This window comes from Epinephelus lanceolatus, chromosome 23 (assembly GCF_041903045.1).
Source record: "Epinephelus lanceolatus isolate andai-2023 chromosome 23, ASM4190304v1, whole genome shotgun sequence".
NCBI lineage: Eukaryota > Metazoa > Chordata > Actinopteri > Perciformes > Serranidae > Epinephelus > Epinephelus lanceolatus.
This window is the reverse complement of record NC_135756.1, coordinates 19,565,531-19,590,028: the sequence shown is the minus strand read 5'-3', so window position 1 is coordinate 19,590,028 and position 24,498 is coordinate 19,565,531.

Below are 24,498 nucleotides of genomic sequence, written 5' to 3'. Positions count from 1 at the left end.
TACTGCTGCAATTGTTTCTAGTACCAAAAAAGCATAGACATGCACATCCAAATGTTAAATATTCTCCCACCACCACACAGAAACACGATGTCTTGCAAGTTAATATAGCTTCCATTTCCTTTACTTTTACACTATATTTTCAAATATTGCTGCTGGTCGTTCCTTTTGTCTTTCGAATCAACTTCAATCCATGTTACATGCTAATGCAAAGTACTGTGTATGCTATATCAGACAAAAAAAGAGCCATACTACAGCAGTCTTTTGCGCTAAATGCTAACGTCAGCATGCTCCAAGCGGCAATGCAAACCTGCTGATGACCATGTTCTTGGTAGCATTTGCTAATGAGCACTAAACACAAACTACAACTGAGGCTGATGAGAATGTCATTAACGTTGCTCGTAGTTCATTATAAACAAACTTTGGGACAAGCTAACAGTTTGACCCGGTGATGGCACTAAATGAAAAGTCAGGGGATCACCAAAGTTATTAAGATTCATCCTCTTGGGAACATGAATGTCTGTACAGAAATCCATGAAAATCTAATAGTTGAGATATCTCATACTCTATACTAGACCAAAACTGCTAGTGTGGCTAATAAATATAAAGCAAGAAACGATAAAGCCAAATTTATATCTATGAATACAATACTAACTTGGAATAGAGCCCTTAAACCCATGCGACATTTTAAGATGAAAAGATCTTTATGGAATAAAATGTATAATATACTAGAAAATTTCAATTAATAGCCCAGGCTATTATTTGCTTAAATCGCTGTTATCAATCAATCAATCAATCAATCAATCAATTTTATTTATAAAGCCCAATATCACAAATCACAATTTGCCTCACAGGGCTTTACAGCATACGACATCCCTCTGTCCTTATGACCCTCGCAGCGGATAAGGAAAAACTCCCCAAAAAAAAACCCTTTAACAGGGAAAAAAAACGGTAGAAACTTCAGGAAGAGCAACTGAGGAGGGATCCCTCTTCCAGGACGGACAGACGTGCAATAGATGTCGTACAGAACAGATCAGCATAATAAATTAACAGTAATCCATATGACACAATGAGACAGAGAGAGAGACAGAGAGAGAGATGCAGGTAATAACAGTAGCTTACAACAACATTATTGAAAGTAATAATATTATAGTTATAGTTCTGGCTACTGTGGTACAATATGTTGAAAGTATGTATTAATATCTGGCAGCATACATGTGTGACAATAGTCATATGTGTATAATAACAGTAGAAGTATGACTAATGACTAATGATGGCAGCAGCAGCAGGAGGCATCTGGCAGGACCACGGCAGCAGCACAACCACACACGTCACGCTGTCCAGGCACCGCTGCGATATGAGTTAATCTGAGAGACAGTGGAGCACAAAGGCTCCGGAGAAGAAGCTGAGTGACACCCAGAATGGCCGAGTTAGCAAAATGCAGTAATAGAATACGAGAGAGAGAGAGAGAAGGAGAGAAGGTGCCCGGTGTATTATAGGGGGGTCCTCCGGCAGACTAGGCCTAAGTCAGCCTAACTAGGGGCTGGTACAGGGCAAGCCTGAGCCAGCCCTAACTAGCTTATAAGCTTATAAGCCTAACTAATAAGCTTTATCAAAGAGGAAAGTCTTAAGTCTAGTCTTAAATGTGGAGACGGTGTCTGCCTCCCGGACCGTAACAGGAAGATGATTCCACAGGAGAGGAGCCTGATAGCTGAAGGCTCTAGCTCCTGATCTACTTTTGGAGACTTTAGGGACCACAAGTAACCCTGCGTTCTCAGAGCGCAGTGTTCTGGTGGGATAATAAGGCACTATGAGCTCTCTAAGATATGACGGAGCTTGACCATTTAGAGCTTTATAAGTTAACAGTAGGATTTTAAATTCAATTCTGGATTTTACAGGGAGCCAGTGCAGAGAAGCTAAAACAGGAGAAATATGATCTCGTTTCTTAGTTCCTGTTAGTACACGTGCTGCTGCATTCTGAATTAGCTGGAGAGTTTTTAAGGACTTACTAGAGCTACCTGATAATAGAGAGTTACAGTAATCTAGCCTAGAGGTAACAAAAGCGTGGACCAATTTTTCTGCATCTTTTCGGGTCAGGATAGGCCTAATTTTCGCAATATTACGCAGATGAAAAAATGCAGTCCATGAGGTTTGTTTTAAATGAGAATTAAAAGACAAATCTTGATCAAATATTACTCCGAGGTTTCTTACGGTAGTGCTAGAGGCCAGAGCAATGCCATCTAGAGAAACTATGTCATCAGATAAAGAGTCTCTGAGTTGTTTGGGGCCAAGAACAATAACTTCACTTTTGTCTGAATTTAACATCAGGAAATTGGTGCTCATCCAAGTTTTTATGTCTTTAAGGCAGTTATGGAGTTTAGTTAATTGATTACTTTCTTCTGGCTTCATCGATAAATACAACTGAGTATCATTCGCATAACAATGGAAATTTATAGAGTGATTTCTAATGATGTTACCTAAAGGAAGCATATATAGAGTAAATAGGATTGGTCCGAGCACAGAACCTTGCAGAACTCCAAAACAAACTTTGGTACATAAGGATGATTCATTATGAACGTCAACAAACTGAAAACGATCAGATAAATAAGATTTAAACCAGCTTAGTGCAGAACCTTTTAGGCCAATTAGAATTTGATGGTCAATTGTGTCAAACGCCGCACTAAGATCTAATAAAACAAGTACAGAGACAAGTCCTTTGTCTGAAGCAATCAGAAGGTCATTTGTAATTTTAACTAGTGCTGTCTCAGTGCTATGATGCACTCTAAATCCTGACTGAAATTCCTCAAATAAATTATTATCATGGAGAAAATCACACAGCTGGTCTGCGACTACTTTCTCAAGGATCTTTGACATAAAGGGAAGATTAGATATTGGTCTATAGTTGGCTAACACCTCTGGATCCAGGGTGGGCTTTTTTAGTAGAGGTTTAATTACAGCTACCTTAAAAGACTGTGGTACATAGCCTGTTAATAGGGATATATTGATCATATCTAATATATGAGTGTTAACTAAAGGAAAGACCTCCTTAAGTAGCCTAGTTGGGATGGGGTCTAAGAGACACGTTGATGATTTAGATGAAGAAATCACTGCTGTCAATTCTTGAAGAGAAATTGGGGAGAAGCAATCTAAATATATATTAGGTCTTACAGCTGTGTTTGAGGTTAGATAGGTATTATCTGAGGGCAGGAGGTCATGAATTTTGCCTCTAATAGTTAGAATTTTGTCATTAAAAAAGCTCATAAAATCATTACTGCTAAGGGCTAAAGGAATACAAGGCTCAATAGAGCTTTGACTCTCAGTCAGCCTGGCTACAGTGCTGAAAAGAAACCTGGGGTTGTTCTTGTTTTCTTCTATTAATGCTGAGTAATAGTTTGCTCTGGCATTGCGGAGGCCCCTCTTATAAGTTTTGAGACTGTCTGTCCAGATTAAATGAGATTCTTCCAGTTTGGTCAATCGCCAATTCCTTTCAAATTTTCACGATATTTGTTTTAACTTACGGGTTTGAGAGTTATACCAAGGAGCGAACTTTCTTTGCTTTTTTAACTTCTTTTTAAGAGGAGCTACAGAGTCAAGTGTTGTTCACAGCGAGCCTACGGCACTATCGACAAAATGATCAAAGTCGGTACAGGAAACCTCTGTTACTGAGGGACTTGGTATTGAATTTAACGACGGAGTAATCTTTTCCTTAAATTTTGCGACAGCACTATCTGATAAACATCTAGTATAGTAACTGTTGCTGAGTGGCGTGTAATCGAGTAAAAAGAAATCAAAAGTAATCAGATAATGATCTGATAGCGAGGGATTCTGTGGAAAGACTTTTAGGTTATCAATTTCAATTCCATACGTCAGAACTAGATCGAGGGTATGGTTAAAACAATGAGAGGGTTCATGTACACTCTGACTGAAGCCAATGGAGTCTATTAATGAGATAAACGCGGTAGCCAGGGAGTCATTATCAACGTCGACATGAATGTTAAAATCGCCTACAATAATAACTTTATCTGATTTAAGAACTAAACTGGATAAAAACTCTGAGAATTCAGATACAAATTCAGAATACGGGCCAGGAGCACGGTACACTATAACAAATAAAAGTGGCTGCGAGGTTTTCCAGGTCGGATGTAAAAGACTAAGAACGAGGCTTTCAAATGAATTATAATGTAGTTTAGGTTTAGGGCTGATTAACAGACTAGAGTTAAAAATGGCTGCAACTCCCCCTCCTCGGCCGCTGCCTCGAGGAATGTGGGTATTATTATGACTGGGAGGAGTGGATTCATTGAGACTGACATATTCATCTTGACACAGCCAGGTTTCTGTGAGACTGAGTAAATCAATATGATTATCTGATATTAATTCTTTTACTAACACTGCTTTAGACGATAGAGACCTGATATTTAACAGTCCGCATTTAATTCTCCTGTTTTGTCTTTCTGTCACAGAAGAGGTTTTAATTTTTATGAGGTTGTTATGCACAACTCCTCTTTGTTTAATTTTAGATTTAAATAATTTAGGTGGTCGGGGGACAGACACCGTTTGTATAAAACTATGAAAACTATGGCTGGGTAACTGAACTAGAAGCTCAGAGAGGCGTATAGGACTGCGTCTCCGAGTCCTGGTCTCAACTCTGGGTTGTCAGGGATTTGATTTACTAATAAAGTTTGCCAGGTTCCTAGAAATGAGAGCAGCTCCATCCAAAGTGGGATGAATGCCGTCTCTCCTAATAAGACCAGGTTTTCCCCAGAAAGTTTGCCAATTATTAACGAAACCCACATCATTTGCTGGACACCACCTGGACAGCCAGCGATTAAATGATGACATGCGGCTAAACATGTCATCACTCATCATCATGTTATCAACTGGCCTATATTTGGGACAGGCCTTAAAGTTATAGATGTCCCCTAAACATCATCTGCAAACTACTGCTGCTAGCAATAGTTATGTTCAGTGACTCAACAATGCAGCCTGTAGCAACAACATGAGGCTACCGTTTCCAAATCAGAGTGTACATTTATCAATCAGGGTACACATGTAAGAACGTAGCACTAGCAGAGTGTTAAATATTTTCAATTTATGAACGATTCTCTGTTAAAATCAGCATAGGGAGGTGTGTAGAAACCAATGCTGCAGCATGTCGTGTGTGGCGCACCCACCCCCTACACAATAAACAGCACTGTCCATGGTTCTGAGACAACAGCTCGTCACCATTGTCGTCAATTGTGCTTGCTTTGTGTAATGCAAAACCTTTAGTAACAAGTAGGCTATCAGCCCGGGATCATTAACTCTGGTGGTTGTGGTGGTGGTTGTGGTTGTTGTAGAAATGGTAGTAGCAGTAGTGGTTGTAGTAGTAATAGTGGTAGTATCAGTGGTGGTAGTATTCGTTGTTATAGTAGTAGTAGTAGTAGTAGTGGTTGTGATAGTAGTAGTACCACCTTACCCGATCACAGTCCTCAGGTTCTGTCGCTGTTGCAGTAGTAGTTGTAGTTGCAGTTGCAGTTGCAGCAGTAGTAGTCTTGATAGTAGTGGTAGTAGTAGTGTTTGTAGAAGTAGTGGTAGTAACAGTGGTAGTAGTAGTAGTAGTAGTAGTGGTAGTGGCAGTAGCAGTAGTGGTGGTAACAGTAGTAGTAGTGGCAGTAGCAGCAGTGGTAGTAACGGTAGTAGTAGTAGTGGCATTAGTGGTAGTAACGGTAGTAGTAGTGGCAGTAGCAGTAGTGGTAGTTGCAGCTGAAGTTGCAGTAGTAGTAATAGTGGCTGTAGTAGCAGTAGTGCTAGTAGCAGAAGAAGTAGTAGTAGTAGTGGTTGTGGTAGTTGTTGTAGTAGTGGTAGTGGTAGTAGTACAAGTCCCACCTTACGTGATCACAGCTCTCAGGTTCTGACACTGTAGTAGTAGTGGTTGTAGTAGTGTAGCTACTAAGTGTAGTGTAGTGAAGCTCTCAGGTTCTGTTGCTGTCGATAACCATGACACTCAAAAGCTGTGCTGGGATCCGTTGAAACCATATATTCCAAATTTGTAAAGTGGATCATTGGGGGATTAGACTACAAATGTTCCACACATGTTATTGATTTCTACTCGGCAAAGCATGAACACTGGCCCGAGCAAAGTAGCCTCAAGTCCAACTGAAATCAGTCCTGCATGTCTTTTCTGTGCTCTGCTCCAAACAACATCAGACATAAAGAACACATGCAGCTCTTCTGTATCCATTCACAAAACTGTCTCACTGTCTACCCTCTGCTGGTGATTGTAAATGTAGAGTCTCTGTCATGCGTGTTCCTTCTTTTTTTCCTCTCTTTGTCTTGTCCTATTATTTCTCTCGCTCTGTGATTCATCCTCCAGCTGTCCGCAAAATATGTCCTTGCTGGGCAGATACGCTCAAGGATTATCCCCTGCATAGAAAAGGTTGCAATTAAATGTCTTATATACTTGCCTCAAGAGGAGTGTGTGTCTGACAGAGGAACAGAGAGTGCGTGCACGCCTGTGTCATGTGTGCGGTAGGGCTTCAAGCAGAGATCCTGCTTCCAACTGGGGCCCTTCTGCGTTTTGTGAGACTCCAGGGGGTCGAGCAGAGAGACAGATAGAGAGCCCTGTCACCAAAACCTCTCAAACTCAACCTCTCTCCTCGTTAATCTCCAGTCCTCAGAGAGTCTGCAGAGATGCATGTCTGGGTTGAAGAAATATGCTCAGGTTGGCCCGTTGGTCAGCATACCTGTTAAGTGATGAGAGCACAGGCACCAAATCCATACTGTATGTCTAATGTAGAGCATACAGAGCAACTTGTTGCTGCTGTGAAATCTTATTGGTATTGGTATTACACATTTAAGTAAAGTTCAGACCAAAGATTTGCGATGAGACGAAACCGTTTTAGAATGTTGTAGACAAAAGTTGCAGTGGTGTAAACTGGTTTGTTTCAGCTCAACTTATGCCAGATAATGGTGTCACCTGCAATTCAAACCACTTTTACACTGCTTCTTCAAGGCGGGAATTTCATGCTGATATTCCACATCGCCGCTCTGTATAAAAAGTACAATCACAGGACTTTAAGCCGGAGGTAGTTACAGCGCCAAAACAATGTCTATAAATGGGGAAGCCAGCAGGACAGGATCATGAATGGCACAGGTTTGACATTTTGACAACGTGTTGTGTGTGCGACCCCATGCAGGACATATAAAAAGTAGCTCATAGCAGTTAGCAGCTAACTCAAAGAAGAACAGCAGCCGAAAATGTCCACAAATTAAGAAAACTGAAATCAGCTGCCATATGACAGGGCTGGTAAATGATTTTTGCCATGTTAACGCCTTTGCTACTGTTTATAATGGCGTTGTATACAAGGGACTTCATAGTGGCCCTATAGCGTGATCTCTGTGTAAAAACGGCTTCAGCTTGTCAAGTCGCTAGCGCCAGAACAGAGGGCACGTCATGTACCTCAACAGCCAATCACTTTGTAGCAAAGTCAGCTGGTCATGTCAGTTACAAACTGTCAAATGACAGCATGGTTGCCTGCTGTGGCATTCTCTGACAACGGGCACGTTTTGGTCTTCGTCCTCACGGTGTGTCAGGGTCAAACAGTGGGACACTTCTGCTGGTTGTGCATATGCACAGGTTCCACACACACATTTAAAAAAACAAAAGCTCATTACTTTTACCTAAAAAGCCTGTAGTTAGAATCAAAGTACAGCAAGTCGTTGCAATGGAGATGATAAACCATCATAGCATTTGTGTAAAAATTTGTGTCGCTTTAAGTTTCCACTTGTTCTGTCGTGAGTCTTTGGATTGAAGAGAGCTTAAGTTGCTAAATGTTCCACATTGTTCACCAGCTAGTCGCTAACTTTGTCTTTCCGCTGAATGGTGTGCAGGTAGGATCCAGTTGTATTTTTAGAGCTTTTCATTGGAAACAGCTGCATGCTGCAGCTAGAAAAGGGGAACTAAAGAGTCAACATATTCTAACTCCAATCTCGTCACATATTGACGTTTGGTCATGGACTTTCCATGTCCAGATGTGAAGTGCAAGGTACCCTAGGTGGGTTGGTTGTTGACGTTCTGCCTGTTACATGAATTGTCTTCTTTTAAACTACACTTGCTTCACAGTCTCTTTCAAAATAAATGCACTAAATTGGTACACCACGAAACTGGCATTTTTTTCTCCAACAACTAACACACATGGTTGAGTTAATGCAACAAAAGTTTAGGAAAAAAGAACAGGATTTGGCTTTATAATCTTTTATGAAGCGAAAACCGCTCTCCCAAGTGAAAGTTGTGTTTGTTGGACCCATCCACCGCCCTGGGTATGACAATGGCGTTAAAGGACGGCTATTATCGGTGGTGTCTGACGCTGCAAGTCACTGCCCAAGCACCGGATTTCAATGACTTCAGTGTGAAATCGGGTTGGGAGCTGGGTGATAATTATCTTCAGGTTCAACACCATTGGCGCTTGGATTATTTCCTACAAGCCTCGATTTCACCGTGTAATTCTGTCTGCCACTGGACAAGATCTCCTGAGAAAATCAAGACTTAATTCATGGCAAGAACAAAGTGCATCAAACCTTTTGCAAGCAAAACAGGTAGAGGATAGCGAAAATGAAATTATCCACTGGCTGCTGACATCCTCTGATGATGGAAGCATACGCAGGCTTTTGTGTGGATTACTGCAGCCAGCAACAGTAGGTAGCATGTCTGTGTCCCTTCGACATCTCATTCTGGTGGGCTCAGAAATCAACATGGCAGACCAAAGCAGGTGAGGTAGATTCAGTAGGTAGTCAGTGGGCAGGGACTTAGCCCACCTAACTGAAGGTGGTTCTACTGTTCCAGTGGCATCCAGAATACGGCATAGGATCCTCTTTGGACGTTATATCAGGACTCAAATGTGACCTGCTCTTTGTCTCACAGGTTTTTAGGTAAAGGGAGCAGGAAGATGCTCAACATAATGTATGCTAAGTGTTAGCAACTGTTAGCCAGGAATGTAAGCAAGTGTTAATGGTGTGGGAAAAGAAAGATATTCCTAGGAAGTCTTTCTAACTTAAAACCTAAACACACCTCAATGATGGGATACTTCATTATATTAAATTGTAGAGATGTTTATGTCTCATAAAAAACTACTAACAGTTTGTACATACCAGGCTCTTAGATTAATCTTATACATAAACTTACATGTGCAATAATGGTCACAGCTACATTGATCTAAATATACTTGTACTTTCTGTGGACTCTCTTTATTCGCCTCAAGTGAAAGTTCACATAATCACGTGATCAATTTCAGTCATGGCCTTTGAAACTTGTCAAAACTCAGACAGCGGCCTTGACACCGAGATACGATCTATCACACGGTTCATAATTAGGAGGATGTAAACAAAGAGACGGCGCAGACGGGGGCTCTGAAAGCTCCTCCATTGTTTCTAAAGCTGTCCCGCATCATCTGGACATACAGACAGAGGTAGGGGTTGGGATGGGACCGGGGACAAATTAAGGCTATGGCTCAGTCTGTATATTATTAGGATGAAGGCAGATAATGTTGGTGGTTGGGAGGGGGCGCCTAGTGATTAGACAGACTTAATGTACATCCAGTAGACGGGTCTGAGCAGAATTTGGCCATGTACTCATTACAAGTAATCTGTGGTAATGAGGAGTATATAGTCGAGGCTGCAGGATATAGGCCACAGAGCATTACATTCATTCATCTCCATCGCTGGAACTGAATGAAATGAGTCACTTGTATGTGACCCATTATATTATGCTCTAGACATATTTAGCCTCCTGAGACCCAAACTTTTGCTTGGTATGCAGTGTTAATTTCTTCTTGCTATTTGGGATCAGTAGGACCTGATAAGCATAAAAAACTAAACACTGTCAACTATAATTAAGTCCCAATGTCCTCAAACAAGTACTTCCTAATTAAACATGTCACAGCTTGTTACTGTTGCTAAAATTGGTCAAATATGTTGCTATATTAAACTACAACCTATTAATAATAATAGGTTGGCACGGTGGTGGGGTGGTTAGCACTGTCGCCTCACAGCAAGAGGGTTGCCGGTTTGATCCCGGGTGGGAGCCCTTCTGTGCAGAGTCTGCATGTTCTCCCCATGTCAGCGTGGGTTCTCTCCGGGCACTCCGGCTTCCTCCCACAGTCCAAAGACATGCAGATTGGGGACTAGGTTAATTGATAACTCTAAATTGTCCGTAGGTGTGAATGTGAGTGTGAATGGTTGTCTGTCTCTATGTGTCAGCCCTGCAATAGTCTGGCAACCTGTCCAGGGTGTACCCTGCCTCTCGCCCGATGTCAGCTGGGATAGGCTCCAGCTCCCCCGCGACCCTCAAGAGGATGAAGCGGTTAGAAGATGAATGAATGAATGAATGAATTAATAATAATAGATAAACAAGTTTTAACCCTAAAGTGTGATCAGCTTTTAGACCTTGTCCACTTTTGTGTCGGTATCAGCCTGAGACTGACTTGGCAGAGATGGCAGCCATCTTGTTTTTACATGGATTAGTGTATTGTGCTCTTACGACCACTAGATGGCACATAAGTGTCCACGAACGAGGACAACAGTAAGTTGTCAAGTCACGTAAATCCAAAATGTGCTGTCCTCATATGAGGACACAGGGTCTCAGGAGGTTAGGTAATTTAAAAAACAAAAATCCAAGTGATAGTTTGTCATTTTGTAACAGTAGGTTTTACATTTTTGTCCATGGTGGATATCTCATCATGAGATAAACCCATTTTGTGGGTCCCAGCAGACCTGCCTGTGGAGGGGCTTCTGACCCACCGGTGCTTCAGCTGTGCCTGACAGCAAACCTCCAGGGACTCATAGGGAATCCTCTCTTAGCCTGTAAAAAGGAAATGGGTATTAAGTTCAGGAAACTTCCCCCCCAAGTCTAAGTTATGTCAACTGTGTCCTTTATTGTCAGTGTTTATCCTCCCAGACATTTACAGTTCTCACAAAGAGTGAACCAGTTTATCACTTTTCAAGTACTGTTTTTTATTTCTCTAATCACAGCCACATGAAGGAAGTCTTTGAACCCTGTAATTACGTTTAATTTTGTTGACACCCTTTTTTCGTTTAAAGGGGCACTTTGCCAATTTTCATCCAGCTTTGTACTGTATGATAACAATATGGGTAGTATGCGTACATGAAGTGCAGTAAACTTTCCAGATTGCACCCAAATCTGCCTGCTCCTCTCCCAGCTCAAGTTTGCGCTGGCACTAGGGCTGGTGCTATGGATGTATAAAGAGAACTGGATACAGCGTTTGAGGCCGGACCCCATTAATTTCTATAAAAGTTCCCCAGTGATGCACGACATCATAAACATTCAATTGCTGTGTATGATTTTACCCGAATGATCGGCACTGCTTCGGCATCGGGGGCCCACAGAAACCCCATTTCCACCAAACACTTTCAGACATGGTACCAAGACCTGCTTGGGGATGGTATGGAACGGTTCCATTGGTACCAACCACAACTTTTCGCAGTGGAAATGGAAAAACCGCATACCGAACTGAACTGTACTATACCGTACTGCTTGGTGGAAAAGGGGCGAGAGTAAGCAGCTTTTTCCAGATTAGCACTCTGCTAACTTGCTTGGGGATTACGTCCAGTTAGTGAAACAAGTCATTTTGTGGAGGACGTCTCTTTTACAATGTGAAAGTCTTTTACGGCCCAGCGGCATCACATGACAAACCCGGAAGCTGTAATTCCATTACTCAGCCATTATGAAAAATGGCTTTAAAGCTCGGCGCACCTCCTCGGGCGTGGTTCTAACTCCAGATCGCACTTCTGGTCTTTAAAACAGATCAAGAGAGAGACCTGCCCCTCTTCCTTACTCTCTCAAACTTAGCCCAAATTCCAATCGAACATCAAAACTGGGCAGTAACGATCAAAAATAAACCAAGATTATGTTACCATATTGCCTATTTCTTGCCTACAGTGTCTTTACAAACATATTTTATTATACTGTTTGGCTGTAATATGAGAGTTTGTGAACAGGAAGTGGGCGCCATACTGTTTCCTGAATTGTTAAATCCGAGGCTGAATTAAACGGAGATCAAACAGTAAAACTAAGCAGTGCTGATCAAATATGAACCAAGATTCTGTTACTGTGTTTCCTTTTTCTGTTTCTCTTTCATCCCTTATGAGAGAAATTATGATTTTGACTTTGGCTCATAGTTAAAATGTTCTGCTCTGCATGAGCCCAGGCAGCATCACTTTTCAACTTGAAGACCAAGCTCTCATTTTACTTTCTTGTGTGCAGGTTCTTTTCACGTGTCTGTATCTGTGTTAAATTCAGAGATGTGTGAACATTAGGCTCGAGTGTGGGCTGGGCTTGTGTAAATGTGGTTTACATAAACCTATAATTGCTTTTACATCCCTAATCCCTGCCGCAGGCCTGTTCCTCCCTTGTCATGCTGCTGCAGTGTCAGTGGCATGCCAACCCGCACTGTTACATTCGCAGTTGATGGGTCTCCGTGGTGAGGGAGAACCTGAGGAGTCATCATCCTGGTGATCGTGAATGGATTCGCAGCTTGTTGTTTTTTTAATCTAATGACATCATAATTGTGTAATTCTAACTTTTTTGAATCTGACATGGCTCAGGTCACATTTGTCATTTCCAGTAAGTGACATTCGGTTATTTTTGCCTGAATTGCACATATTTGGAGAGTTACCAAGCAGGACATGGTAATGAGATGAGTAATCAGTGGAGACTGGTGAACCCGTCACAAATGATTTGCATAAAGGCCACTGTGGTCAGACGAGTCAGAGCATTATCCTAATGCAGGATGTCTCAGGATGTCTATTCAAAGAAAGGAGGTCATGCTCTATAAATGAAAATGTTTTTGAATTTTTCATTTCATTAGGAATAAAATGCTTCCGGCCCTAGGGCGCCATCTATTTAGGCTTTTTGCAGCAACAAAGGGTTTATTTGAAACAATAAAGTGCACGAAGTAAACCACTAGGGATGAGAGTGGAAACATCCTGTGTGTGGAAAACTCTTTCCTTTACATAAATGTATCAGCAGTTGTGCTTTTGAGCATAAATCACATTGCATCTATAAAGCATGATTCTGCTGTAAGCTGTAAAATGGCCTGAAGATAGTGGGGTGAGACTGTGCCATGGGCTGAAGTCTGTTAAAATAAACTCTCATTGCCACAGGTGCACATGTGTTTCAAGGTCTGATAGGTGGAGGAAAGCTGCGGCTTGACAGTTACAAGCTGAGACTGATGGGCTTTTGCTCCAGGACGAATGAAAAGTCACTCAGAGTTCAGATGCAGCTGCCTGTCTGTCCGTTCGTCTGTCTGTCCGTGTGTCTGGCAGATAATCGATGCGAGGCGTCTTTCTGCATAATGTGAAAATCCCAGCAGAGTCAACCAGAAAGGGCACTGCGGAAAGCAAGCGACCCACTAGGCAGAGCGCTGGGCACTGAATTTGGGGGGAATTTGGCATTCAGCTGCCATAAAGGTCATCAAAATTAAAAAGGTTAGAGGAAAACCCAGTGGAATGTTAAGTGGACGCAGTCATTTATACGACGTGTCTGTCTATTGAGGTCTAAGGAATTACAAAACCATCACTGTCTGTGGAAATATTGTTTTAAAATGAAATAATTTAACTGACTGGTCCCCGCTCCTTGTCTACACAGAGTCAGTACAGGAAAGAAATAAATGTCAACACACCCAGCTTGACTCCAGAGATAGTTAAGTCAGTGAGCTGGGAATGCAAACACCATGGCGTGATATTGACATTATGCCAATTCAAGATATAATCATCCAGCTATTAAAACAGCAGCAACAGGGCACAGCAAGACTATAATAGCTGGGCGTGGGGGAATAAATTATATAAGTGATGCAAGGATATCAAGCACAAACATACAGCTCTCAGTTTGGCCACTGTGTGTGAGAGACAACATGTCCTGTTCCAGATTGATTGGCCCTATATAGCGCTCATGGTGACACTATGGACTTATCTGATCTTGGCAAACATGTGACTGGATGGATTCATCTGTTGCTGACACACACACACACACACTGCTGCCCAGTTAAAACACATAGTTAGAAACGACCGGGATCTAAAAAGTGTATTGTATAAATTGGAAAAAGTCCATTTATGAGAGCGTCTTGCAGACAACGCAAGGCAGATATGAAGCCACTGACAGGTGACAGTGACCAAATGACACGGACCGTGCCCATTAAAACGACAGATTACTCTGGGTTTTAACATAGTTGGAAACACATAACATTGGTGTAGCTGTTTTCATACATTTAAATGCAAAAAAGTTATACTTTATATGTTTACAGTTAGGTAAAGATTGTGGCCATGTGGACTGTCTGTTTTTGATTCTGCTGATTCAGAGAGGTTATACACAAACTTTGTACACAATCTTAACATCTCTCAAATGGCTTTTTGAAAAGTATAATTATTTTATTATGTTTACATAGAAAGGTAAAACCTCGATAAAAGGATAAGTGTAAACATGGCTAGGGGAGTCAGCTTTCTCATAATGCCATACCTCGATTTACCAGGTTTCTCATCTTAGAAATACGGTCACTGTGGGATAACAACAATAACCCAGTTACTTACGTGCGTGGAAATATAGTGAGGAATGACAAGATGTATTATTTTGTAAGGAAACTGGTCATAAATTTTCTTTTGTTACCAAATAAACACATTTCAATAAAGGAAATTTGGGAAAACCATGACCAAATCTTTAATAGGAATAATATCTTGACAGTTCAGGTCTTTGTGTCCTCATGACCTCTATATAATCACACAGTGTACAGTAAATCCACATAATGAACTGTGGCACACTTAATCCTGAATGCACAGATTGAAAAACAAAGGGCTGGCTGATCCTGAGTGCAGAATTTGGAGCATCTCTTGTTAATATGCAGCCCTTTGTATTAATGAGCCTACTGTACAACACTCTTACTACTTTCTCACAACTGTGCCAAACTTTAGCCACATCACATACAATGCCTCCCTTAATGTGGTTGATGTTGGCCCACATCGGCCCCCAGGCTGCAGAGCGATGTCTCTGTTGCTCTGCACGCCACCTTTTAATTAATCTGTTTATTTAAAAAAAGAAAAAAAAGCTTTGTAAATAAATGTGACATTGCTTGATGTGATGGATGTGCGGTTAGCTTGATGCATTGCAGCTCACTTCTGATGAGGCTGTGAGTGTAAAACGGTCCTGTTAGCGCCAGGCCTTTATATTTACATTAAGCTTTTAGCTCCAGGGGGCCACGCCGCTGGTGCTGCTTTAATGAACGCCACTATAACAGCAGGCAGTTATACCCACACACATGTATGCACACAAAAGACAGCATACATAGGCTGCGCACAGAGAGAAAACACATGCACGTTTGTATGTGCATGCACGCGCTCGTGGTCACTCAAGCAAACGAGGTTAATCAAGCTACGGTGATTCAACCCCCCTTCAGCTGCTCTGATTGTTGTGAATGCCTCCGTCGTCACAGTCTGCGGTGATGCTGAGCTGCTTGATTCCATCCCTGTCACTTTGTTTACACATTTAGCTGATATATTTCAACTGTCAACTTAATTGACTTTGCTAAGCCCCACCCCCCGTGGTTACTGTTGCTATGCAAGCTTTCTGTTCTTAGAATTCACAGTGATAAAGGAATAAGATACCACCCAAGATTCCTCAAGATTTTTTAGACCAGTCACGCCCAATTTTGCTGAAATTACAACTGTCGCCGACAGCTGTAGACACCGAGCTAATTAAGCTAAAATTGGCTTAGCTGATGTAAAAAACTTTGCCAATAATGGTTTGATTCCCTTTAAAAACAAGAACTCTGTAAAGGAGACATTCATGTGAACTTGATAGCTACATACAGTGCCAACAAACAGCAACAGAACCGCTTGAATGTCCCAGCATTTTTGCACGATTGAGTCATTAACTGTGGTTTGCTTATAATCCTCAAAGTCACAACAATGGAAAGGCCTCATTTCATCTGCCTGAAATAGCAACAAAAACAACTGCGTGTTTTGTTGTATTTACTGAACTATTTGTTTAAACTGAACGGTTGGAAAAATAAAATGAAGGCTTGGTTTTTATTAACTAGCCGAGTTAAACCTTATTTTCAGCAGTGACCTAAACCAAGTGTTTCCCATCTCTACACTGGCCAGGAGGAATTCAAGACAAAGTCCTTACACAAAACTGTTTAATTATAGTGATATTTTAGGAATGTCACAGAATCTCAATCAATTTGAGGCCAGGATTGACTTCAACTATTCTGAAACATTATTTTTCAACATTTTATAGTTATTTTTTTTACTGTGTTTAAAAAGATTTTCATGTTACATGTCCAAGTCAGCTTCTATGAAGCATCAGATGACTCATAGCTACCATTCTTCACTTTCAGGATGAAGTCATGATAAGTAATTAGGCAATGTGTTTTCAAGTTGTCACATAACATTGTCCCAGGAACATAAGACAACATTCAGGTTGACAGTTTGAGATGTACAATGTCCTTCCATAAGAACCACACTGTATTTTTCTGAAAGCTGAGACATAAAAACATAAAAACGGCTATATGAGCGCAGTGCAGAGTAGCGGCAGTTAGCTAGCCAGTAGGATACACGCATAGGGACTCACATTCATTAACATTCAGGCTATAACTAACTACTATTAATTCAGATTACAACACTCAGTTTGCACAGGAAGCCTTCACTCCACTAGATCTTTACGTTGCAAAAAGTGCAATGCTGCTATATTAATGCTCTGAATGTCATATAGAGCTCCTTCAACTGTAACCCAAGGAACCTCACCCACCTTTAACATTTTTAGCCATCTTGCTTCATGTGAAGTGCTCATAAAGCACATGGGTAACCAATATTTTTCATTTGTTTCGTATATAACAAGGCATAACTAACCACTAACTACAATTTCAACTCACTGATGAGAAAATCGGACTTTTACTACCTCTTAAAGGTCTTTTAGAGGTTGTAGAGGCTTTTGATGGACGTCATTGTATTTTTAAAGACCGACAATGGGATGTTCATGTGATCATTATGAAAAATAATTAAAATATCCCATGATGTCAGTTGCCACAATATTTAAATTTAGATTATGGGTCCTTCTGTGACCTTTAGAACTCTGGCACTAATCTTACGAGGATGTCCTCTTGTTTCCAAACTAAACCAGCTGACAGAACTGGGCATGTTAGTGCGGGGCTAGAGGGCAAATGGTATAGGCTGCACCTTATGTTATACACAATGGTCATTTCCCTCCCCCCTTTCTATAACCAACCCCCCTCTGGGCCCAGAGAGAGTGGCTGTGCTGCTGTATGGACCGAGAGCTTGGTGCAACATTGGGTTTTTATTGTGAGTCAATCGGGTGTGAATAACAAGCATAGGCTTTCTGCAGGACACAGTTGCGCATGAAGAGATGATCTGCAGTAAACAAAGGATCAGAGGGTGTCAGGGACAAACTGCAGAACTGGAGAGGTTTACACACACTTTAAGATCACATAATACAGTGGATAGGTCAAAGAAGACGAGATTATCTTGAGTCAGCAAGAAGACATCCCTTTAAATGTGCTTTTTCAGTATTAGGGAATGCTGTTTTTTGCATTAACGCTCTATGTTATTCATTTGTAATGGATAGTGTTCACAAATTGTGTTATTTAGAGCTGGACAGCTCACATTTAAATTCATTCAGGCAGGGCCGGAGGTTCTGAAGCAGTCTAAATCAGCATATGTTTTCGTGTTTTCTTCCCCCTCTGCCTAAGTCAACAGTAATCGGGCCAGAAAGTCAATGAATAGTGTCTTTATTCCACATGGATGGCTGCAGCACGGATCTACTCCAAAATATCACCTAGGTGGTCTTGGTTCAAGTGCAGACTGGAGCAGGAGTGAATTACTGACTGAAACCTTGTCTTTTTATTCAAAATGACAAGATTAGCTATGCATAAAACAAGTTGCCTTGAAAACTGGATTTGGAGGGAGCCCAGTAACAACATTAGAAGGCTGTGATGTGATTACCAGACTGTTGGTCGGCACATTAATGTGACTCTTTAAAAGCTGCATACTTAGGATTGTGATGCTTCTTGGTAGCAATCGGTTTAACAAGTGGAGGTGTCAGAGTCGTAGGGTGCACAAAGAGGGACATAATCAAACATGATGTATGGTTTCGTGTTAGACTGGGAGCTGGTTGGCAGGAAATGCACATCCATCAAACCAACAGCCAACCTATTTAGTCTTCGGAGTGAACACTTTAAGTTGTGCTAATCTGATTGACTTTTGCAAGAAGGGTGTTTCGAAACCAAATTTGCACGTGAATCCTATTAAGTAGCCTTGTTTTGTGTCTCTGCATTTTGGCAGTTGAAGGTCGATGAAAATAAAGGTCAGTGTTTGGTTTTTTCCAACATGAACTCACCATTTGCTAAAGTGATACATGCTGTGAGAATGGCAGTATGACTGTAAAGTCTTGACAAGGCTAAAGCTACATCCATGCTTATATGTTTTCATCTGACATTTACAAATCTTAGTACACACAAGCATTCTAGCATCATTTTGGAAATAGTCTCTGTCCATACTGACACACCTGAAAACACGTCTCAGGACCATTCATGTACACTGGACATGTACACGCTGGTGTAAATAGGAAGCAGATTGTCTGCAGTTCGTTGCGTAGTTACAGAAAATAATATGGACCAGAGATTTCTTTACTTGATCCATTGCCAAAGGAAGCCATAATGGTAAAGGAGTGCCCATACAAGACAGATGAAATCATAAAAGGTATGTAGACCTACCTATAATTTCTTGGCTTGACACATCATGATAAGACCCCTTCGGAAAGCGAACGAAGGTGTCTGCATCTTCATTTTCAAAAGTCTCCGTTTGCGACCATCCAAATTAAAATGCAACCCCAGAGTTTTCAAACTAAAATGAGGTCAGCAGCATTTTTCCAAAGTTTCCATTTTAGGGGTTCTAATACGCAGAGTGGCATTGACATCAGGCATAAACCTAGCAATAGGTACGCATTTTAAAATGTAAACGTACTTACACGAACATTGTGTACGTACAAACATTACTGTGGATGTAGCCTAAGAATCCATAGCCATGTTAGCAGCTCTGTCAGGCTGTATTTATTTACTATGGAGCTTTGTGTAAAATGCTAACATCGGCATGCTAACATGCACACAATGGCAATGCTAACATCCTGGGACCGGTTGCACAAAACACCTTAAGTTTCCTCCTTAAGTATTACACTTAAGGCTTAGCTGAAGTACTTACACAGTTGCACAGAATCCCTTAAAAGGTTTCAATAGTTAAGGAAAAATGTTAAGTCATTTAAAAGAGCTTAGATTGGGCCCAAAAAATCCTGCCCGCCCCCACCCGAGCCCGTGCATGTTCTGTCCAAGCCCGGCCCGTCCCTTTAACTGTAATTATGAGCCCGAGCCTGGTTTAAACCCGACATTTTTTTTAAGGATACGAACGTGGACATTAAAGGCTGACTATGGCAAGCCTTCGTCATGTGCCTCTTAAGTGTCGAGGTCCCTGTCTTTTTGCTGTCATATACCAGCATCATGCTACACTTGACGAAGCCGACACACACGTCATCATCGTCGACAACTCACATGTACGTGGCCAGTGGCGCCGTCAAGGGGGCGCGGCCCCACCCCAAGGTGTGATAAGTAGTTGGTTCCATAGCCTAGGTCTATTATGAGGAACCCGACCCGTCCGAGCCCGAGGATAGTGGCAGGAAATTACGGCCCGACCCGGCCCATGGGTCAGGTCGAGTTCAGGCTCGGGCAGAGAATCTAAGCTCTATCATTTAACGGCAGTACAAGTTTCCATGGAGATTGTTTGTTTGCCTGTTATCATCTCACTACTCTCATTACATAGTGGAAAAAAATGGCAGAAAAAAAGAAGACAAGAAAACCACATATGTAAGATGAGGAAAGAGATAACAGAGAACAGAAAATGATTGTCGGAAGAAATTGCAACGAAAATTAATTCAGTCAAATCTATGATGTAAAATCAAGAGAGTCAGAGGTACCTTAAGTTTTTTTCTTTTGGTCTTTTGTGCAATGGTCTAGGGTTTCCTTAAGTATAAGACCAACACAGGGAAAAAAACATAAATTCTTAAGTGAACATTTGAAAGAAACCTTAAGGAGAAGACTTCAGGGTGTTTTGTGCAACTGGTTTTATTTTGAGGAAACCTTAACTAGGACTTCAAGTACAATCTTAACTTTAGGCGTGTTGTGCAGCCGGCCCCTGATGTTTAGCAGGTATAATGTTTACAATGTTTGCACTAGTTTAGCGTGTTAGCATGCTAACAGTTGCTAATAACCACTATAGACAAAATACAGTTGAGGCTGATAGGAATGTCATTAGATTTTAAGGTGTTTGGCCATAAAGCAAATTATTGGACAAAGTGAAATTTTGACCTGATGATGGGCTAGATTAAAAATTGCAGGATTGCCAAAGTGATTACAATGAATTCTCTGGAGATTATGAATATTTGTACCAAATTTAGTGGCAGTCCAGCGGATAGTTGCTGAGATATTTCAACCTCATAAAAATGTCACCCTCATGGTGGTACAAAAAGAGAAGTCGGAGGATCGCCAAAGTGCGTGACATTTATCCTCTGGTAACTGTGAATGAATGTACAAACTATCATGCCAATCTATCCGATAGTTGAGTCCGTCTGGACCATAGTGGTGTACCAACCAACACTGGCGTCCATAAAGCCGAGCAACTCGCGTGTCTAAACGTGTCATTAGCTACAGTATCTCAGAACACTTTGTGTGCTTTCAAGATATAAAGCAGTGAGTATGCCAAAGTTTTCCTGGGTGGATATAAAAGTTGTGGAAAGAAACCTCTAAATCTTTTCTTTTTCTCAGAGCTGTTGGCAAGAAAACAGGAAACTGCTACCTCACTATTTTCTGCAAGTTTCTGTCGGCTCCAAAACATTTCAGAACCGTTTAATGTAACACACGCGACCTTGTGAATGCCTTTGTTTTGGTTGTGGTGAACTGAGGTCACTCTGTGTAGTTCCCTCAGGCTAATAGCGGGTTAAATGAGCCTGGCGAGTTGCAAAGAGGCCAAGAGTCCGTCTGCAGGGTCTCGGAGCTGGTTATTCAGCAGACGTGGACCAACACGATGCAATTTATGCAATTAATTAATCTGTTTGGATGAATGAGATTCGGTTTTTTTTCTTCTTCGGACGTTGCCTGGGTAAAGTTTGGGCTGTCAAGTTCGATGTAGTGTTCAGACTGTTGAGTCAAGCCTGTAGGTCCTGGGTGTCACCACTGGTTCCCCCGAGGACAGATGACCTTTGACCTCCCTGGTAGCAAGAGGGTCACTGAGCTCTGACCTCGGCAGTTACGAGGGTGCATTCCCACTGAGAGGCCTGGAACCCCAAGGCCACAAATGCACACATCCAGATAAACATATGCACACACACACACACACACACACACACACACACACACATGCTCACAAGCATAAACACATTTAAAATACCTACTGAGCTCCTGCGCTCCTCTGCTGAATCAGCAAAAACAAACTCCCAGACTGCTTGGTTCTGATAATCAAGTTTGACTTTGAAGGTTTTTCTGTGAACATTATTAAATTTCCCCCAGAGTCACAAAGTCTGGCATGGCTTTATTAATTAGTGCAATGAGTAGCGAGTGATTTACGGTGGAGTCTTTGGTGTCAGAGTTTAGAGTGGTGGAAATAGGTATCATTAGTCTGCGAGACGCTCTAAGTGGTGGCCATATACGCATAATGAAAGCTTTCATTAGGAATCTGGGAGGACTGGGTGTGCGACGTAAGTGCATGTGTTGTGGCAGCATGATATGCACGCGCGCTTGTGTACGTGTACCTTTTTATTTGGCTTTGTTTCCTTTCTCATCAGGGTTACTGTATTTGGCAACAAGCAAGAGTGTAGCACACACACACACAGGATTTTCTCTTTCACTTCTCTCTTTGTCTTTTCCTCTTTTAACCTCTCATTCATACGTCCCTTCACCACCCTCACCTCTCCGAACCTCCAAATAAGCACTGACCTCAGGGGCCATTATAGCATTTTTTCCTCAACAGAAATGACCAGTCTCCCTCCCATCAGTCTCTGCCTCCCCCTCTGCTGTATGTTTCATTTGATTATTACCATTTATTTAGCTTGTGTACCAGACTGATTCATGGTTACAGGTTGCTGAATGTGCATACCATAAATACAGTACTTCATATCTACAGCAGGTTGATTATTTTACCAGGCTTTATAAGTAGCCTGGGAAAATTCACATTGGTGCTTCTGTGCACCGATGTGAAGCAATAGGGTTTTAGATGTTGATTTTCTGTCCCACTGTACTGGGAATCACAAGAAATTGACTTGTTTTTAAGGAAACATCAGCTACAGTCAAAACGCATTGGTCATATTTTAGGCAGCACTGAATGCAACAATTAGAAATATGTATAAACCTATGGCTTCCAAACCTTTAGTGTAGGGGTATTCAACCTGTGGCTCTTTAGACCCTCTCCATTGACTCCCTGACTCCCTGTGGCTTTGACATAAAATTATACGCCAATGAATGACAGTTATTTTTTAACATTCAGATTTTCATTTGTCATTGTTGTAGGCCTATAGTGATTATTGCCTTCTCGCTTGCATTTAGAGCATGTATAACCCAGATTTGGTATCTGGAACAGGGTGATCCAGTCCACTGTTGCTTTGAAAAACGAACGCAAAAGTAAAATGGATTAGATGATCCTGGAAAACAAAACATGGGACTTCCAAATCTGGCTCAGGTCATGTTTACATGAAAACGATCCACTGAAAACAGAATCGTTTCTCATTTTCGTTTTGAAAAAAGTTCTGCGTTTAGACGACAACGTTTTGATAACAATTGCCGTGCACACAGATCCGCAAAAATGACCAAAATCGCTGCAGTATACATGCCAGGCCAGTAGTTGGCGGTGTGACGCTTACGCGTCCTTCTACAGAGCGGCGATGTATAAACAAACAAAATGGCAACCACACGAATGTTTGTCTGGTCGGACGACGAGGTGGAGTTGCTACAGTAAATCTGCACTCTGATGGGGAAGCGTTGATAAAATCAATAGGGTGAGCAGCACAAGCAGAGCTCGGCATTGTTGTTGTGATGGTCAACTTTCTTGCGCATGCCTAGTGACTGGTAGCGTAATGCGCGTGTGCGAAAAGTCTCCGTTTTCAGAGGAACTGCATATTGCAAGTTTACATGACAAGGGAGACGGTGCCGTTTCCAAAAAAATGCACTCTGGAACCCGCTTTCAAAACGTTGTGTTTTCAGGCACCCAAAACGCCGCTGTCGTGTAAATGATCAGCCAAAACGCAACTAAAGTTTACCGTGTTCGGTTGAAATCGTTGTCGTACTGGGACCTCAGTATGATCCAGATTAAATTTTTTGAACAACTGGGCCCTGATATAAATCCTACTGACTTTGGTGATCCTCTGACCTTTCCTGTCATGCCATCATCAGGTCAAATTTTTCATTTTATTCAGTACTTTGGTTTATGAACCAAAACTGATGACATTTCCTGTCCTCCCTGCCTCAGGTGTGATCATTTGACCTCTTGATGGGGACTTTGACTGTTACCATGAGGTACTTTTTAGAAGCTAGAAACTCAACATATTTATATAACTTTTAGGAGAATAGTACTGTTCATATTTTTATGGGCCACCTGCTTTATAAATGAAAATCCAATGACCTCCCTGTTACATGTGAATTTATGCAGCACAGTCACACAGTGTTAATATGAGCCACGCTTTTCTGCCCACATGTGTGCTGCTTTGCTGCCAGTGGATAAAACAGTGAGTCTGCACTTGCATGACAAAACTTATTCTCTCTCTCGCACACACAAACACACACACACACACACTGCCAGTACAAAGCAGCCAATTAACCGCAGACCACACCAGTTCATCATTAACACTGCAAGTCTCTCAGTGTGTGTGTTTGTGTGTAGACAGAGGGCTCTCTAACCTTATGTAATCTGTGTATATCATGTAGGCTTGTCATCTGTTGGTAAATTAATCATTAAGTCCTGCTGCTGCACTGAACCATCCCTGGCTTCCATGCTTTTTTCAAGCTGTGCGTCAAGCTGTTCTTTTATGTAATACTCAATCCAGCGTTAAAATAAAACATATTATTTTTTAAGACACTTTGATTTTTCCTATAAGCTGATTTTAGTGTATCTGCACCCATTGTTAGTCAAACATTGAAACACCTCTCAAGGAAATGAACCAAAATTAGACATAAACAAAAGGCTCCAGGAGACAGTGTTGCATTTGGGATAAAATTAAGAGCTTATCCACAGGGGTATCTTCTGATGGCTTTGGTCCTCGGAGACTCATTGATCTCAGCAGCAGGTTTTATCTCAATTCCTGTCTTCCTGCTGCTGCATGCGGATGGTTATGTTCCTTCACACAGCTTAAAAGGTTCCTTAAAAAGCACCTTTAGGAAAGTTGGTGGTTTTTGCATTAGCAGAATGTATTTT